Below are 21263 nucleotides of genomic sequence, written 5' to 3' on the forward strand. Positions count from 1 at the left end.
CAGTTATGTGTATATTGGTTGTTATGAATAGCCTGCAATAAATGCAGCATTCTCTTTGTATGTAAATATTAGGTCAAGCTGCCAACCATTTTCTATAAATATAAGAACACATAAAAGTTTTTTCAGTCAATATGTCTCTTATTATTATTCAAACAAAGCAGCCTTTGTGAAACTTCTGACTCCATGAAACTTGATTTATGCCTATGTGGATTATGTATGTATGTATGTATGTATGTATGTATGCATGCATGCATGTATGTATGCATGTTAATATATTTGTATTTAAGCTACAAAAATGCAGATTGACAGACATTTCAACATATCTCCAATTGCTTTTACAAATTTTATTTCATTTAGGAATAAATAATTATGGTGTATCACATCGTGGTTTTCTCTTGTTTTTGTTTTGTTTTCTCAACACTATACCACTTTTTTCAAGTCAATATATTTTAAAAGTCGTGAAAGCAGTAAGAAAATTGTATTTAGCTTTAAGTTGTGAGGGGAGGACATGTAAGAAGAAGTTATGAAAACCACAAAACATAAATTTGAATTTATACTCATAAGATATAAGTTTAAAAGGCATTATGAATATAATTTTTCATGAGGTTTATTCCTTATAAAGTTTGGGATCTGACTCTATCATATTTTGGACTTTGTTCCAAGAGCAACTGAGTTTCACATAAGCTAAAAGTGTGAATGATTGCTTTGCTTGGTCCCAGAGAGGTTTGGGGACAAAGAAAATAAGAAGTATAAATGATCTTAATTTACTAAATTAGATATTTATATTATTTTGTCCAATTTTTGGTCTGAGGATTCAGGCACTAATGTTTTCTTAAAGAGATCAATGATGGGGCTGAAATAATGGCACAGTGGTTTAAGGTGATTTCTGTACCATTATGATGGCCATGGTAGGATTCCAGAATCCAATATCAAATCTAGCATTCAGCAAAGACATGATAGAAATAATTCTGACCTCTGCCATCCTGTGTGGGTACAAACAGTAAGTCCAGTTTTGATTTCACTTTGTCATTTCTACCTCCACATTTGAACACTCTTAATATGTTTCTACTGCACGTGGTTGTGCCTCAGAAATACCCTTACCAGCTGTGGCCACATTTTCCTTTTTGTCAATGCATGATGTTCAAATAATTTACTGACCTCCTTCAAACATCTTTAATTTCCTCCAAGTTCTTTAACCCTGGCATTGGAAGAAAGCCAGTCCCTGTTTAGTTGTTAATTTTTTACGGGAAAAAAAATCTTGAATGACCACTCAAAATACTGTGAGGTTTATTTTAATTGTTATTCTTCAAGTCAGTTTTAAGGAATTATTGGTCAATATGTTGTATTGGTATTTAATTGCTAAAATAATGGTGATTTTACTTTTTTGGCTTTATGTCTATTGATTTTTTAAAGTGTATACCAAGACTTCTCTATACTTCAATTCTTTTTTCCTAATTCTAATTGATGGACTCTGCAAGGCTCTGTGTGATATATTTGGAATATATGAATATTTTTTAACTAATTATATTTTGTTGATTTTTAAAATCTCTAAAACCCTTTGAACAGTCCTACATCCATTTGTAAAAGCTTAGGGCATATGAGTCAGACTGCTCACTCAAATTTACTAATTCAAATGTCACCATTTACCCTATTTTTGTTTTTGTTTGTTTTTGTTTTTGTTTTGTTTTGTTTTCTGAGAGAGTATCATGTCTGGCCTCAAATTTGCTCTGCTTTATGGCTTGAACTCATGATCATTCTGCCTCAGACTCTCAGTGTTGGAATTATAGGCATGTCCTGCCACACAGCTGGGCCTCTCCATTTTGACACAAACTAGCCGACTAAGGATGATGTGACAGGAAAAAGAACCCTCCAGTGATGCTGGCACGTTGTCCACCACCACTCAGATCCAGCCAGTCAGCCTCCGTGGCCTGGTAAAACAAAGGTTTCATTTCTGTGATGCTGGTCTCATGTTAATTAGGGCTGATTCTTCAATGCCAGATGAACTGAACCACAAACCCTTCACTTAAAATATCACATCAACAGCCATGGAAGCATCTTTACTTTGCTCTGAGACTTTTCAAGCTAGGCTTCGTTCTTCTGCTTACCTCTCAGAAATTCTTATAACTCAACAAGTTTTTACACTGAGTTAGTTGTTTTTCTACCCCTAAGGTCCAAAGTCCTTTCACAATTATCCTGTGCTGGAATGTCAATTTGACCCAAGCTCAAGTCATCTGAGAGGAGGGAACCTCAAATAAAAAAATGCCTACTATGAGATCAGGTTGTAGACTGATCTGTTAGATACGTTTTGGTTAGTGATTGATAGGGGGGATCCAGCACATTGTGGCTAGTGCCTTCTGTGGGCTGTTGGTCCTGGGTTCCATAAGAAAGCAGCCATGGCAAGCCATAGGGAACATGTCAGTGAGCAGCACTTCTCCATGTCCTCAGCATGAGCTACTGCCCTCAGCTTCCTGACCTATTTAAGTGCCTACCCCAAGTTCCTTTGATGATGAACAGTAATACAGCAATGTATGCAAAATAAATCTTTTTGTTCCCAACTTGCATTTTGGTTATGGTGTTCAATCACAGCAACAAAAACCCTAAGGTACCTTCTCAAGACACACGATCAAGTCTGTCCCAGAATTACCCCATGGCCTGAAACCAATTCTTTCTCATTTAGGGTTTCTATTGCTGTGATAAAACATTATGACCAAAAGCAACATGGGAAGGAAAAGGTTCATTTTAGTTCACATGTCCCAATCACAGCCCGCCAGGGAAGAAAGTCGGGGCAACAGCTTGGAGGCAGGAACTGGAGCTGAAACCATGAGGAACATTGTTTAACTAGCCTGCTCACAGGCTAATCTGTAGGGATATTTTCTCCACTGAGGTTCCATCTTCCCACCTGACTCTAGTTTGTGTCAAGTTGACCTTAAACTAACCAGCACATATACATTTGTCCTTCAAGCCCACTTTCTCTTCTCTCATGGGCCCTATTGTAATCTCCTTACCCCAATCCCTCTCATATATATATATACACATACACAAAAATTGGAAGGTCAGGTGGGCATGTGAGAGAGAACATTCAGCATGTGTCTTTCAGAACCTGAGTTACATCACTTATTACAATATTGTCAGTTCTATGCACTGTCTTGAATATTTCACAATTTTAGGTTTTCACTTTTAATAATATTCCATTGCTTGTGGATGTCATATTTTCATTTTCTGATCATCTTTAAATGGACAAATGAAGAGATTTGATAGCTTTTCTATTATATATAAAATAGCAAGCAGATACATCTTCAACTATCTCTATGGTAGGGTATAGAGTTCTTTGGAGAAATACCCAGAAGTTATATTTCTATATTCTATAATAGTTCTATTTATAGTTGTTTGAGAACCTTCCAGGATGCTTTTAACAGTGGCTGCACTGGTTTACACCCCCACCAATCATGTTTCTCTTCCCCACATCCTCACTAGCATATGCTCCCATTTGCCATTTGTCTTCTTGACGATAGCCTCTTTGAATTGAGTGATATGGCACTTAAAAGAAGTTTTCATTTGCATTACCTAGATAATTAAGAATACTAACTGGTCTTTTGGATTTTTCTTTCAAGATCTGTCTGTTTAGAATACTAGACCAATTATTTATTAGCAGATTTCTGTGATTATCCATTACATATTGCAGGTTAAAAATATATTCTAGATGGTAGGTTTTTCTCTGAAGCACAGCTGGCAATGATTTCTCTCATTCTGTAGACTGCCCACTTGGTAGATAGTTTAATGTACAAAATCTTTTGAATTTGTTGTGATCTTCTTGTAAACTATTGGAGATACTTGCTGTGCCTCTGGGGATTCATTCAGAAAGTTCTGGTCTATAACTGGATCTGGAATATTTTCTCTGCCTTTCCCCAGAAATTTCACTTTTTGGAGTTTTAAATTTAAGTCTTTGATCCATTTTGGATTGAGTTTCGTGTAGCCTGAAATTCATAAATCTAATTTTCTTTTTCTCCAAGTGGGCATACAGTTTTGCCAATACCATTTATTTAATAAGTTCTCTATTTTTCAGTGTGATTTTTAAATTTACTTGGTGAACTTTAGGCGTGGGATTATTTCTGAACCATCTACTTTATTTTATTGGTCTAAACGTCTATTTTTGTGCCAGCAGTATGCTGTCCTTGTCACTATGGGTGTATAGTATACTTTGAAGTTAAGCAATGTGATACACCTTGCAATGTTTTCTCTTCTTAGGATTGCTTTGGCTATCCATGCTCTCGTATTTTCAAATGTATATTGGATTCTTTCTAGTTCTGTGAAAATTTTCATTGCAATTTTGATGAAGACACCATTGAAGTAGTAGACTATCTTGCTAACATAGCCATTTTATGATACTAGTTAATTATGCCATCAACAACTGCCTTTTGCAATTTCCTTTTCAGTGTCTTAATGCCTTTCTCATACAAATCTTTTATATCTTAGGTTAGCTCTACCTGCAGATGTTTCCAAAGATGTTTTTGAACAACATAATTTTACTAACTTTCATATCAGCAAGCTCATGGTTGACATATATATGTGTGTCAACATTTATTTATTTTGCCCATTTTACAACCTGTACCTTTCTGAATGTGCTTATGAGATTTAAACATTTTCTGATGGTTCCTGGTCATTTAAGTGTAGAATCACATTCCCTACAAATAGATATGGTTTGAAACTTTCCTTTAGAACCTTTTTCTTTCTTGCATTTTTTTTTTACTGCTTGAGCTAAGCTTGAGCAGTATGATGAATCAGAGTGGAGAGAGTGGGCATCTTCTGTCATCTCTGATTTTATTAAATACCAGTTTTCTGATTGTTTGGTTTGTCTACCATTGTAAGGTTTTTTTCAAAGAAACAGCTATTTGATTGATATTTATTGTTCTTTTAGTCTTGATTTCATTAATTGCTGTTCTGATAGTTGTTATTTCTTGCTATCAGCTGAATTTAAGTTTAATTTTGTCTTGTTTCCCTATAGTTTTGAGATGCATTGCTAGGTTTCTTATGAGCCATCTCTCTGATTCTTTGATCTGAACACTTACAGCTATAGTCTTTCATCTTAGGCCAATATTCTATGTATCCCAAAGGTTCTGGTGTGTAGTACTATAATTTATTTTCTTTTGATTATAGTTTAAAATCAGCTCTGAGTTTGTCTGTAAAGAAGAACACATTTTCCCCCTTGGTATCTTTTGTTCATATTTCTGTTATGAATGTGTCATTGTGTATACTCAAGGCAAGTTATCATTTCTTTTGTGATACTATGTAGAGTAGTAGGTGTTTGATGCTCCTGTTAAACATAAACCGAAACCATTGTAACATCTTCTCTTCAATCTTTAATACTATCCCACATACAGAGATGACAAGTATTCTGTTCTTTAGTGATTATACTAAAATGAAAGAAAGCTGCTGAATAAGAAAAGATTGAAATATTGCTTCCAATTTTTGTTTCAATCCCATCAAAAATGAAATGAAGAAGCATGTTATTATATTTTCCCACCACTATGTCTCAAGAGTCAGGTTTTTCAAGAGGTAAATTTGGTATCATTATATGCATAAGGGCTCATAGACTATCTTGATAAGTAGCTGTAAAAGACATTTGTAACTATTCTACTTAATAAATCATTCTTTTCAAATAAATGTAGCTCCAACTTCATGATTTTCCTAAAACTTTATCTATTTTCTTCATTAATCAATACATTTTATCTCTTTTACATTTTCCTTAACATTTCACAAGAACTATCATTTAATCTATTACTCTAATAATAATTAATTCTAGTTTTTTTAAAAAAAAACAAGCTTTTATTAAAATATTTTCTTTAATCAAATGTTTGATGTGGGGCTGAGGTAAATATGAGCATCGTGTAGATTAGGTAGCAAATTCTTAGCTATGTAAGAATTCCATTTGTCTGGGCATGGATTTTATAAATCATTAAAAGAAAAGTCTCCTATTATGTTATGCCTTTTAAGTGTGCTAACTCTATCATTCAGTCAGTTCTTAATTGTTTTCAAACTAGTAGCCATGTACTCATCAGGACTGACTTGGCCATTTATGGAAATAACTGAATTATATTTCTTCTTCCACTTTTCTTTTTTAATGTCATTCAGATAGTTACATGAAATGTCTGTAATATCCACATTACACTTCAGGCTCTCATTTTTATTCTAATATACAAAAAAAGAATAAACATTCTGAAGCCTAGTGAGGGTACTCAGTGGATAACGGTGCATGTTACCAAACCTACTGAACTGAGTTCAATCGCTGGGACCTACATGGGAGAAGAAAGATGAATTCTTCAAGTTTTCTTCTGAACTATACAAGGCACTGTGGCATACAAGTCCACACATTTACTATGAAAAGTCAATCAATATAATGAAAATAATAAATATTTTGATAAGTATACTTTTCACTGGGCTCCAGTTTCAATAAAGATTTTAAAAGTTAAAATAAAAGCAAATCTTAAAAATATTGAGTAAATTTTTGCAAATGTCTTAATTGTTTGCAGATTACATTATCAATGGTGGGCGCAGATGTGAGTTTGACAGCAAAGAGTGCTCTGCTTGGGAAAATCTCTATTGTAAAGCTGTGCCTCTTTCATGGTTTCCTGCTACTTTCTGATAGCTTTTCCTTCTTCCTCTTCTTCTAAAATACACCCATCTTTTTGCTTGCCTTTCCCAGGAGAGCCCCCTTCCCACCCCAAGGTGATTCAGTTGTCCTTCATGCATTGAAATTTATGACCCATAACAACTCACACATTACCTTGACCTACATAGTCAAGTCTCTAGGGTCAAGACTAGATATTCTAGCTGGAGAGGAAACAAAAACAAAGGAACACGTAATTCTTTAACACTATGTGGTATCCTCCACCTCTCTTGGTTTTGCGTAACTTTGTAGTCATTGTTAATTAGCACATCCATCTCTTTGCCATTCACTTTTTATGTAATAATGGCACAATAGTTTATTGTGTAGATTTTCTAATAATTTGTAAAAACCAGCTTTCCAATTAAAGTAGTGTTTCTTACAGTCTTGAACAGTTACTGCAAAGATGTTGAAGAAAAGATTTTTTTCAAACTATGTTTTTCCAAAAAAAAAAAAATCTAAGATGTGAATTTGCCACATCAATAGTATAAGTACTTATAACTTTTATAGCAATTATTGCTTTGATTTCCACTGGTGCACATCAAATAATACTTCTAACATAAGAGGTGGGAATTATTATTTTTATTTATTTATACCAATAGAGGGCATAATTAAACATTTCACTTTTCTTAATTGAGAGCTGAAATAAGATGTCTCATAACTATAATTAGCATGATGAATACGAAGTAAAAGGCTGATGTTTTGACACTTAAGACAACTTTTTTAATAACACTGACCTTTTTATACACTTGTCCTTTCCAGACTTTTTTCTCTCTGCTCTCCTTTTCTCATTTTTAGTCTTTTGATTTTTTTCTGAGACAAGACCTTCACCTATAGCACTGGTGACTTGAAACTCTCCAAGCATCTGAGCCTGCCTCTGAGTTTGGTTTACCTGTCTCTACTTCCCAGAGCTAGGTCTCCAGGTGTGGAATGCCTGCCACCCTCTGCCAATTCTCACTGAATTATTTTGTGTTATGATTTTCTAGAGATGAAGTTAAATGTGACCAATGCATAAAAGCATAACAATTGCAAATACTAAGATAACACAAAGATTTGATGCACATGTACACTTTAAACACTGGTTTGCTATCTTTGTCTCATACAGCTATCATCTTTTGTGGCAAAACCATTTATACCCACTTTCTGCCGTCTTGAGAAAGGCTGAATTGCTGAATTGTAATGTATGATCAACCTAGGATACAGTGTCACACCAGAATTACTTAGTCCTGTCTAATATCAACTTATTACCAATTGATCAAATTTCCTCCTCTTTTTCCTTTTGCTTTTTCCAAACTCTGGTAATTGCCATTGTACTCTTTTTTTTATTGATATATTTATTTGCATTTCAAATGATTTCCCCTTTTCTGGACCCCCCACTCCCTGAAAGTCCCATCAGTCCCCTTCCCTCCACCTGTTTTCCCACCCAGCCCTTCCCACTTCCCTGTTCTGATTTTGCTCTACACTGCTTCACTGAGTCTTTTCAGAACAGAACACTCCTCTGTTCTTCTTGTACCTCATTTGATGTGTGGATTATGTTTTGGGTATTCCAGTTTTCTAGGTTAATATCCACTTATTAGTGAGTGCATACCATGATTCATCTTTTGAGTCTGGGTTACCTCACTTAGTATGATGTTCTCCAGCTCCATCCATTTGCCTAAGAATTTCATGAATTCATTGTTTCTAATGGCTGAATAGTACTCCATTGTGTATATATGCCACATTTTTTGCATCCACTCTTCTGTTGAGGGATACCTGGGTTCTTTCCAACTTCTGGCAATTATAAATAGGGCTGCTATGAACATAGTGAAACATGTATCCTTATTACATGCTGGGGAATCTTTTGGGTATATGTCCAGGAGTGGTATAGCAGGATCTTCTGGAAGTGAGGTGCCCAGTTTTCGGAGGAACCGCCAGACTTATTTCCAGAGTGGTTGTACCAATTTGCAACCCCACCAGCAGTGGAGGAGTGTTCCTCTTTCTCCACATCCTCGCCAATACCTGCTGTCTCCTGAGTTTTTAATCTTAGCCATTCTGACTGGTGTAAGGTGAAATCTCAGGGTTGTTTTGCATTCTACTCTTAATATGCTTGAAATCAGATTATTCCATCTCACATCAGTGGCATCATGGTTGTCTTTCTGTGCCTGTTTTTTCCCACTTAATATAATGACTGCCATTTCTATCATATTGTCACGAATGCCATCATTTCCTTCTTCCCCTATGTTGAACACTGTATCTAGATACATATTAAGATTAGCTAGGGACTAGAAAGGTTGCTCAGTGGTTAAGAGCACTTGCTACTCTCCTAAAGGATCTTGGGATCATGAGTTGGGCAACCACATGATGTCTAAGAACTTTCTGAAACCCCAGCCACAGGGAATCCTGTGCCATCTTCTGGTCTCTGCAGGCACTAGCTGCATGTGGTAGACAGACATGTGTGCAGACAAAATGCTTACATATATAAAATAAATAATTGTTTTAAAAATTAATGAATTCTTTGTGATATAAATTGATAATGATTATCTAGATTGTTACTTAAATAATCTTTCTCTTTTTTTTTAGTTTGTCATTCCACAGAAACAATCTCAAGATTCTTAGTTTCATTGCATAATTAATTATGTATCTAGTGACTTGTTGACATGGTTCATATTGTTTTGATTTGAACATTCACAGACAGGAAAATTCTTCCAGGAATATTCCCTGTACCCATATCTTTTTTCAGAAAGAATTTTTTGTTTTGTTTTATTTATTTACTTTCTTTTTATTTGATATATTTTATTTACATTTCAAATGATGTCCCCTTTTCTGGTCCCCCACTCCCCGAAAGTCACATAAGCCTCCTTCCCTCCCCCTGTTCTCCCACCCACCCCTTCCCACTTCCCTGTTCTGGATTTGCCTTATACAACTACACTGAGTCTTTCCAGAACAAGGGGCCACTCCTCCGTTCTTCTTGTACGTCATTTAATGTGTGATTTATGTTTTGGGTATTCCAGTTTTCCAGGCTAATATCCACTTATTAGTGAGTGCATACCATGATTAATCTTTTGAGTCTGGGTTACCTCACTTAGTATGATGTTCTCCAGCTCCATCCATTTGCCTAGAATTTCATGAATTCATTGTTTCTAATGGCTGAATAGTACTCCATTGTGTCTATATAACACATTTTTTGCATCCATTCTTCTGTTGAGGGATACCTGGGTTCTTTCCCACTTCTGGCTATTATAAATAGGGCTGCTATGAACATAGTGGAGCATATATCCTTATTACATGCTGGGGAATGCTCTGGGTATATGCCCAGGAGCGGTATAGCAGGATCTTTCAGAAGTGACATGCCCAGTTTTCTGAGGAACTGCCAGACTGATTTCCTGAGTGGTTGTACCAATTTGCAACCCCAAAAGGAGTGGAGGAGGGTTCCTCTTTCTCCACATCCTCTCCAACACCTGCTGTCTCCTGAGTTTTTAATCTTAACCATTCTGACTGGTGTAAGGTGAAATCTCAGGGTTGTTTTGATTTGTATTTTCCTGATGACTAATGAAGTTGAGCATTTTTTAAGATGTTTCTCTGCCATCCGAAATTCTTCAGGTAAGAATTCTTTAACTTTGTACCCCATTTTTTAATAGGGTTATTTGGTTTTCTTGGGTCTAACTTCTTGATTTCTTCATATATATTGAATATTAGCCCTCTATCTGATGTAGGGTTGGTGAAGATCTTTTCCCAATTTGTTGGTTGCCTATTTGTCCTTTTGATGGTATCCTTTGCTTTACAGAAACTTTGTAATTTTATGAGGTCCCATTTGTCAATTCTTGATCTTAGAGCATAAGCTATTGGTGTTCTGTTCAGGAACTTTCCCCCTGTACCAATGTCCTCAAGGGTCTTCCACAGTTTCTTTTCTATTAACTTCAGAGTGTCTGGCTTTATGTGGAGGTCCTTGATCCATTTGGAGTTGAGCTTAGTACAAGGAGACAAGGATGGTTCAATTTGCATTCTTCAGCATGCTGACCTCCAGTTGAACCAGCACAATTTGTTGAAAAGGCTATCTTTTTTCCATTGGATGTTTTCAACCCCTTTGTCAAGGATCAAGTGGCCATAGGTGTGTGGGTTCATTTCTGTATCTTCAATCCTGTTCCATTGATCCGCCTGCCTGTCACTGTACCAATACCATACTGTTTTTAACACTATTGCTCGGTAGTATTGTTTGAAGTCAGGGATACTGATTCCCCCAGAATTTCTTTTGTTGTTGAGAATAGTTTTAGCTATCCTGGGTTTTTGGTTATTCCAGATGAATTTGAGAATTGCTCTTTCTAACTCTATGAAGAATTGAGTTGGGATTTTGGTGGGTATTGCGTTGAATTTGTATATTGCTTTTGGCAAAATGGCCATTTTAACTATATTAATCCTGCCGATCCATGAGCATGGGAGGTTTTTCCATTTTTTGAGGTCTTTTCTTCCATTTCCTTCTTCAGAGTCTTGAAGTTCTTGTCATACAGATCTTTCACATGTTTGGTAAGAGTCACCCCAAGGTACTTTATACTGTTTGTGGCTATTGTGAAGGGTGTCATTTCCCTAATTTCTTTGTCAGTCTGCTTATCCTTTGAGTATAGGAAGGCTACTGATTTGCTTGAGTTGATTTTATAACCAGCCACTTTGCTGAAGTTGTTTATCAGCTGTAGGAGTTCTCTAGTGGAGTTTTTTGGTTCGCTTAGGTAGACTATCATATCATCTGCAAATAATGATAGTTTGACTTCTTCCTTTCCAATTTGTATTCCTTTGACCTCCTTATGTTGTCTAATTGCCCGAGCTAGTGCCTCAAGTACAATATTGAAAAGATAAGGAGAAAGGGGACAGCCCTGTCTAATCCCTGATTTAATGGGATTGCTTCAAGTTTCTCTCCATTTAGTTTGATGCTGGCTACCTTTGCTGCATATTGCTTTTACTATGTTTAGGTATGGGCCTGAATTCCTGTTCTTTCCAAGACTTTAAGTATGAAAGGATGCTGAATTTTGTCAAATGCTTTTTCAGCATCAAATGAAATTATTTATTTTCCATGTGACATTTGAGTCAGTTTCACTTCTCATAAATAAAAACAAGCTTGTTCGCATTTTTATGGGACTCATTAAATTTATACATAACCTTGAGGATAATTTGTTTCTTCCTGATATTAATTACTAATTCCATTCTTTTGCAGTTGTTTATAAATGTAGTCATTAAATGTTTCTTGTTAATATATTTGTGTACTAATGCATGTTTGTATTTAAGTTTTTACTTTTTTAGCAATTACATATGAGACTATTATATTGTCAATTTTTTCTTATCAAGTGCAAAATTGCATAACTTAAATGTAGTAATAATTCACCTCCTTCCATTAAATTTTCATCTGTGAACACTGGCAATTCCATTGGAAGCTTTAATGTGCTTCTCTGCAAAGTTCATATGTAATTCCACTACTCAAGAATAAGAACACTACTACAGGTTAAAGGCAAATTTGAAGCAAGTTTTAAATAAATACTTACCAAGTTAATGGACTCTCATCTCTGGCTTTTCAGAAAATGGCTCAAGTCACATTTCTCAGGGGTTTACAATGGCAAATTCACTACATTTTCCCATGACGTCCAATTAAGGCAAACATATACATCCTGACACATTTCCTGCCTATTTACCTCCTGCCCAGATGTGATCAATCACATCTGGTGCAGATTGGTAAAACAAATATAGGCCAAAAGGGAACTTATTCTGAACTGCAGACAGAATTCTTAACCTGCAAGGTATATTTTTCCTGTTGGGTCTTATAGTACCTCCTTGAGTTGTATGCTGAGTCAAATCCTTGACTCTGCAATGGGTACCTGTTTATGTTGGAACCTTACAAGCATCAGTTTAATGATACCCAAAACAATGTTATCATCTAGTCAATTCATTGATGCAAGAACCAACAGTAATAACAGAAACAGATTGACCAAGCGCCCTAAGATGATGGATATCATAGGAGCTATCCAGGAGGAGGCCAGAACTGAGACTAGGGATCATTTATTTATTTCATTTCATGCCCCCCTTTTTGAGTATGGCCTGATTATATCTAATGATCCCTAATGGTTTATATAGAAAAAACAATTTTCTCTTAAACTCATATAATAACTTCTCTGCTTACATTGGGCAGATCTAAAACACCTTTAAGTCCTTACTTAGAAAACAAAGCAAAGAATTTAAGATCTTGATCTTGTGACTGATACTAGCTATTAGTGCTCAACCAGCGTATCAGAACTCCATTGATCAATGTTAAAACTTTGAACTTCTGAAATCTTGCTGTAACAATAGCATAGGTGGGGGAAGAATTATGACACATTTACCATTGTCACATGTCTTAATCCACCTCATTAAAACTTTACAACTTACAACTTTATGAGGGGTAATTTATACCCCTTATATCCTTTTCTGTGACTCTCAGAACTTTTCTTAAGCTTTCATAGTCTCAGTCCTTTATCTGCCTTAGAACACTTTCTTAGACCAACAGAGCTTAGAGACTTTCATATCCTAGGACATTTTCTTAGATCCTGAAATCTTGCATAAGAGTTCAACCATTTTCTTTCCATCTAATCATTTGCCAGAGACACAACTAGTTACTTCTGAGAACAGTCATTACAAAGCGTGTTTCATTAGTGTAAACTTGCACCTGAAACCTGTTATTTTTTTAATATGAAGACTGTTAGGAAGGCAAACCTGTCTGTTTTTTTTTCAGCACAAGACATAGCGGCTCTAAAAAATGTAAGGCCTAAATTTTACATATAAAATGCTCTAACAAGGCGGCTGCAGCCTTGGGGAAGAACCTGTTTGCTGCTGTCAAGGCATCGATACCAGAAATCTGAGAGCAATAAATCATAGTGGAAATATACAATTCAAGTGGCCTATGTATCACGTGAGAGAGCCTAGTCCATTGCATAGAAGGTCATCATCACAGGCTCCTGCAATGTCCATGACATTGGGGGAAGAGGCATCTGGACAGCATCCATCTTTGGCTGCCGTACCCTGAAGACACAAACTTTACTGTTGGGGAGGAATAGAGCAGGGTGGTAGGGGACTGACCTAACTTCTTTTAGGCAAAGGGGTGCAATCAACTCTCAAGTGTCTTGCTTATCTGTCATCTTTGGAGACCTCAGTATCGCTGCTAGGAGCAGTAACGGTTTTCCATTAGACATTTTAAATGGCACACTCATCAGATCTCTGGAAAGTTTGAGGATGATTATCTATGAAGTGTATCTGAGCTAAACAAACTTTTCTTGATTTTTAGTTACTTACTTTTAAGTTTAATAGTAAAAATGCATATAGAGGTTAAACAAAACTTTTTCCTTTAATTAATTACATTAGTACTTAATGTAATGACTAAATTGTATAGTTCTAACACATTAAACAATTTGATTATTTATAAGATGATTGACCATTAGCTTGCAACCCTTAATTATCTTTAACAGTTTACATTAAGTTAATAGTTTTTTTAATAAGATTAGGAATTTATAGCTTCATCTCTATAAGCTTGAGCTTTGAAAATAATAATAGTTTCTGAATTGCTGCTCCTTTAGTATCAAAATAAAACTTTTAGTCATAAATACAGCCCACAAAGAGCCTGTGAACTTTTCCTGATCCTTTTATAGCTACCATTTACAGAATATAACAGTTTCTTATATGACTCACTTTATCAAAATAGCTTAAGCGTAACAAAGTTAATAATGACAAGGAGGCTAGACACACACACTTAAAGATGAATAGACTTTAGGAAAGGAGAGACATTCTGTCAACCAGTGCTTCTCATTCTTCCTAATGCTTTACTCCTTCAAATCAGTTCCTCATGTTGTGGTGACACCCAACCATAAAACCACCCCCATGCCTATTTCACAACTAAAATTTTACCACTATTATGAATCAGAATGCAAACATCTGGCATGCAGGCGGTCCTAGGCTAACCCTGTAGAAAAAGTCTTTTGACCTCAAAAGGGTTGTGACCCATAGATTGAGAAGCTGCTTCAAGCCCTTTGCCAGACTCTTTAGGTCATTGTCTTGCTACATCGTAATAAGATAGTGACATTCCCATTTCTGGTGAAGTAGTTGGCCTCATAGATATGGCCCTAATTTTTAACCTTTATGTTTGTTTATTTTTAAGACATATATTAATAAAACACTTATAAACTCCAATGCCCCATAGCCATACAAATTTAAGTATTTTAAAAGCTGTTGCTAAAAATGTTCAGTTATTTTTATTCAATTTTTTATTAAACTTTGAAATTTCTTCTTTAAAACATTTCAAATCTCTCATCTGTGAGCTCCTGCCATATCAAAATTAAAGTACCTTTTGTACTTCAAGAGGGAAAGATACAGGATACAACCACAATTTGCAAAAGGCAGAAACCAAGCTTTAAGAGTGCAATCAATTCAAAGCTCAGTAACTAGGATCCAATCTTTTAGGCTTTTCTGAGGGGCTTGGATCACCTCTTTGGTTGCACCATTGGCAGCACATGCAAGGCCTGCCTTGTAGGTCCTAGCCTGCTCCAGTTGACTGTGACTGGCCCTTCAGGTAACATTCACTTTGCACCAGTGCTCCAATGCTGCTGGGGCCCACCATTGCTTCTGGGCTCTCTTTAGGAGCTCTGGTCCTGCCATTCATCTTTCACAACACATCTTTAGCATCTGGGTGACTGTCACAAAGTTTGGCTGCCAGTGCAAGGCACATTCTTGCATATGAAGGCATGGTGGTGAAGCTTTAATACATTATCATTAAAGAAGTATTGTTTCTAAATCCTATCTTCCATAAACTTTGTTTTCAGGATAGGACAGAAATTATCATATAAAACTTAATCCTAATTCAAAATATCTTGTAGACTTGATGCCTCTTTGGTATGCCCACAACAAGTACTCATCTTTTAATTAAGATGGCAGAAATGTCATAAATATCCACCCTCTTCAACCTTAGCAAAAATGGAGACCTCCCATGTGACTGCGTCCATCCTGATGGGGCAAAAAATTAGAATAGGCTGTTTATATCTCAAAGTGGAATCATGATTCATGATTCTTCTAAGATTATCTATGTATAGATTTTTAATTATTAACACCCAGTGTTACAAGTTTTAAGTTAACTTTTTCATAGACTTTACCGATTTTTAACCACTATGCAGTACAGTAAGTGTATAAATCTTGAGGTATTGAATGTTCACATAAACTTCTGATTTGCTGTTTTCTCCCTGTCACAGTGTCAACTGGCTTGACTGATGCAGGAGACAGGAAACTTTTACATATGTTTGAGTCTAGAGAAGGGAAAACCATAATCCAAGTCTAGAGACAGCTTTCTAATAAAGCAAAAACCATAAAACAACTTTAGTGTTATCCATACCTAATAGCCATCTGAACTCCTGCTAACCCACATCTAGAGACCAGAGAGAGCTCAGTGATAAATTCTGAATCTCGGACATTAAAGCAGCTAAGGCAGTGGTGGTGGCTGGTAGTTTGTAGTTCATGGTAGCAGAGACAGCAGCAGCATCCAACCCATTTCTTTCTACCATTTCTACCTGTTTGCAAGAAAACTTGCACACACATCAGAAAACACAGACAGACAAAACTTTCCAACAAAACAGGAAGACAAAACTTTCCAACAAAATAGGAAGACGCACTTTTGTAGAGAAACTGAGAGCAAAACTCTCCAACCAACCAACTGGAACTAGATGGGCAGGCAACTTCTTGCTATTTGCCTTGGACAGGAGAATATTGGGCCCCATGGAACTCTCTCCACACCCCAGACAGGAATCCTACAGGACCATACCAGTCGATGACTCACCAGAAGGTCACTACATGCTTGCTGCTTTTCGAAGCATGTAAATTCACTCTGATGGTCTGTGACTTAAAGGCAGGCTAGGTGACTTGGACTGTCTCAAGGTATATACCTCTCGGAGTGCACCCTCAGCCTTTATATTGGTATTATATTGCTTTAACAAATAGTATTTTTTAAATACTTTCATTGAATAATTTTTGGTGTATGGGAATAAACAATTTTGAGATTCATCTACCCCAAAACAGTAATGAGAGAGATTTTCTTTTATGGCTTTAAGTTTTTATGTTTCAAGTTCAATAAGGTCTTTCAGTTTATAATTTTCTTTTCTGAAATTGAGTTGAATGAATCACATTCTTTTAGAAAAGTGTTGATTTTATTTAGGTTTTAAAATGCTTTAAGTAACCTCTGCATCATGATAAGCTAAGTTTTCCTTCTTTGTGATTCGCTCTCCACATGAGGTTTTACATTTCTCTACTTCATTGTCTTGCATTTTCCTAAGGAAGCACAGTCTCCTGACCACTGCTGACTTTGACTTGTGTATACAGGTGTGTTCACTGACGTTTCCAGAGTATTCACTTCAGTGTTTCTTTCACTGGCTGTAACTGCTGTTTTATTTTCCGCATGGTATTTAAGCAGTGTGACCAGGAATCTCTCAATTCAATTTATTTCCGTCTCTCTTCTTAATGTAATTGGTACAACTTTTCTTCTCATTTGCTGGGTAGCAACAACCTTTTCCATTCTTGCTCTTTGTATTAATTTCTGATTGTATTAGATCATAGAATATATTCATTTTGGCAATATCCACGTTTTGTGATAATGAAGATCTTCACAGATTTTCAAAATCAATAATTATCCCAGACTGTGTCATTATACTGTGTTGGTTAGATTGACTTCTGTAATTTTTTTTCACAATTTATTTTTTATGGAAGTAGAAAAGTTAGTAACATATTACTGTCGCAGTATTTCTGTCTTTCCATATAGATTCTGCTGTGTCTTCTGTGTCAATAATTTTGCATCTGTCTAGAAAATAAAAAAAAAATTTGTCCTTTGAGCCAGGATCTCTCTATATAGAACAGGCTGGCCTTGAAATCACAGAAATCCATCTTTTCTCTGCCTTCTGAGTGCTAGGATTAAAGGTGTGCAACAATGTTCAGAAATTTTTACTGTTTTGTCTGCAAAGTCACCACTAATATTAGAAAATATCATTTTTATTATTTAATCATTTCAGTAAGAATTCTATCTTGTTAGCCATGAAGGTAGCATCTTGATTTTTAAACTTCTATCTATAATTTTTCTCCTTTCATTTCTATGTATTTCTGAATCACTCATTTTGAGCGAGTCTGCTTGCTTTGTGACACAATCAAATCCTGTTTTCTTTCAAGATGCTCTCTGGACACATTGGCATTTATTTCTTTGATAGATGTGTCTGGAATTTATTCAGTGTTGTTTAATTTGTCTTCTGTAGTATGTTCCTTTAAAGGAACATTTTAACACACTTTTTCTGTTCAAGATTTTAAACTAGAGTATTAAGAATCTTATAATTTTATTTAAAGATTATTTTAAAAATTCCGTTATTTCCATTCATTGAATAATGATGTTTTTAGCACATCTCTTCTTCTTTCTGTCTAACCACCCATCACCCTTTGCTCTGACTTCCTTTCCTTCCTGAAGTCCTTATACCCTAACCTTCTAATATGCAAGTTAGTGTGAGCGTGACTCTCAGATGTCATTGCATTTTTTCAATATAAAGATTCAAATTAACCTTTATTCAGTAAAATACTGCTGAAATAATCCGATTTTTAAAATTCTCAAATGTTCTTTTATTTTTTCTTTCTTAAAATCTCAGGGTGATGATAAAAATTTTCATCTTTAGGGCAGATGATAATTACCACGTTGTCTGTAAGTCGCATAATATCTCATACTTCCCTGGCATGTCCACCCTGCTGATTCCTCTGTTCTGTTCTCTTTGTCCATCCTGACTTTCTCAGGTTCCTTCCAAATCTTTCGTTACCTCTTTCATGGGACCTGTTTTCTTTTCAAACTTAATCCCACACAGTCATTTTCATTATTATATTTCCAAGATGTATGTCATATGTGACATTTTTCCTAGGAAGAAAACACGCGCACACACACACACACACACACAAAGACACATGCACGCATGCATGCGCGCACGTGCACACACACACACACACACACACACAAACATGAATGTGCACACATGTCTATTCACATCAGGGATGGAAAACTCAATAAACAAGAGTTATATCTGCACCAGAGTCAACTTTGTAAAACACAAGAGTTTTCATTGGGATTACTAACAAGAGTTTCTTTTTTCTTATTTTTTTCCTAATTATTCTTCTGAGATTTTTAATGAAATTGTTGTAAGTTTCAAAAGGATGTCACATAAATGTATGCACATATATGTAAATATATATGTATATATACAAAGAATAAAATGATTCTTAATAATTTGAGTTTATAATTGCTGTTTTGTTTTTGGTGTTTATGCTTTAATGATAATCACATTTACTGTAATAAAATACATCATAATACAATTATATAAAGTGTAATTATTTTATGAAGTATGAGATTATTTGGGGTGGAATTGTTTGTGCATAATATAAAGATGGACCGATACATTCCAAATATCAACAAGAACATAGTTAGGATAGCTTCTTAGCTTCATGCTTTTCTTCGGTTTCAATGTTTTCCAAGTTGGACTAATCTTGTTTTAGATAAATTTTGAAAGCAATAATCAAGAGTTCCCTGTAACCGCTTGGCTAATGTTCTAACTCCCTAATGAGGTTCCAAAATCCTCATGGGCAATACCTTCTAAGTGTCTCTCATTCTCGGTGGCCACGCCCCCACACTGTCATTCTTGGTGGCCACGTCCCACTCGTGCTCCACTTTGTCCTCATGACCCTTCATTTTGGGGGCTATGCTGCTTCCCAGCTCTGTCCACTTCACATGGACTCTTAAGTTCCTGCTGGCTCTGCAACTCCTCAGAAGCATCTTTATCAACTTTCATTCCTGAAGTCTACGTTTCCCATGTGTTTGAAGTTCAACCACTTAAAGTACAAGTGATCTTTGGATCAGTGAGACTGCAGACTCGAGTGAACGTGATGTCCATATTTACCCCGTGCTGAACACATTGTGGGGGTGTGTGCTTCTGCAGCTACACTCCTGGGTTCGTCAATTTGCTCACTGACTTTGAAACAACTTGTTTGCTGTTATCTCCAGAAAATTAGGCATGAGAGAACCTGCCACAAAGAGTGTTTATACAGATAATAAAAGAGTATTAAAAGCATTCAGAATACTGTGTGATATCCAGCACATAATACATATTGACTGTCATATAAGGATTGCCCTCATATGCTCAGATCCATGTCCCAGCCCTGTGTGTCCATTTGGGAAAGTCAGTTTAATGTATTGTCAGAGAAACGTTCTGAAATGACCCCTAAATTTAGCTTCCTCACGGATACCCACTTTAGAAAATCTGGATTTTTCTTTTTTCTTCTCTCTCTTTTTTTTAAAAGAGTTTCTTATAGGAACAGATTTGACTCAAAACAGTACTTACTGACACCAAAATGACCACCCCAATACCCACGATGACTGATAAAAGTCCAGGAGCTCTCCGTACACCTTGCTGGCAGCTGCTGCAGTCCCAGAATCTCCTCTGGGCATGGGGCTGGTCACACTCCTTCATGGCAGGGTTTTTGTTGTTGTTGTTTTGCGTTTTGCTTGTAGAATGTGCTGTACAGCACTGCATGTATCCCTTTCCTACATTTGCCTGTGGTGTTTGCATATCCTATTGAATACTGTTCACAACAATGTTTCACTGCATTTATTTATTCCGTGCTCTACCTTTCCATGGTCTTTGTGGCAGCTCCTGGTGGCTTGTGACTTCTATGCACACATTTCCATGTGCACAGGCTTGCTGCTCTTTTTGAGAACTTCATGTAGATCCTCTCATGTTGTTGAGGTGCCATTCAGATTGTCATATTGTCCAGAGAGGCTTAAGTGCTTGCAATGTACATGCCTCAACTACTAAATCCACATCCCCCAACATCTAAATTCACCACTTGCCTTTCTTCCAATGCTTGGCACAAGTAGGCATTCTATAGTTTCCATCATGCCATCAATTCAGGACCTTCAATGTACCATAATTCTTCTCTTACTTGACATTTTTATTTGTGAGACTAAGATGTGTTGTTTGTTTTGCTGAATAGGAGGAGGTACATTTGCATCTCCTCTTTGATCAGATTTGTTCCCTGTTCAGGGAAGCAAGGCTCTTGGAACATCTTAGTATTCTTCTCTTTGAAAAACAAACAAACAAACAAAAAAAAAAACACTCCTGATGAGGCCCTGCTAGTGCCTGACAAATACAGAGGGGGATGCTCTCAGCCAACCATTGGGTTGTGCCCAGGGTCCCCAATGGAGGAGCTAGAGAAAGGACCCAAGAAGCTGAAGAGATTTGGAGCCCCATAGGAGGAATAACAATATGAACCAGCCAGTGTTCCCAGGAGCTCCCAGGGACTTAACCACCAACCAAAGAGTACACATAGAGGGACACATGGCTCCAGGCACATATGTAACAGAGGATGGTCTGGTCGGCCATCAAGGAGATGAGAGGCCCATGGTCCTGTGAAGACTCGATGCCCCAGTATAGGCGAATGCCAGGACAGGGAAGAGGGAGTTGGAGGGTTGGTGAGCAGGGGGAGGGTTTTTTTTGAGGGGAAACAAGGAAATCAGATAGCACTTGAAATGTAAATAAAGGAAATATCTAATAAAAAAAAG

At 36.4% G+C, this 21263-nt stretch overlaps 1 protein-coding gene across 2 annotated transcripts in view; it reads left to right on the forward strand.

Moving 5' to 3' along the window:
- Kynu (kynureninase) overlaps nt 1-21263 on the forward strand; it is a 141147-nt gene that overhangs the window by 105440 nt on the left and 14444 nt on the right. The gene's annotated exons all lie outside the window — the stretch shown is intronic.

Source organism: Apodemus sylvaticus, chromosome 5 (genome assembly GCF_947179515.1).
Source record: "Apodemus sylvaticus chromosome 5, mApoSyl1.1, whole genome shotgun sequence".
Taxonomy (NCBI): domain Eukaryota; kingdom Metazoa; phylum Chordata; class Mammalia; order Rodentia; family Muridae; genus Apodemus; species Apodemus sylvaticus.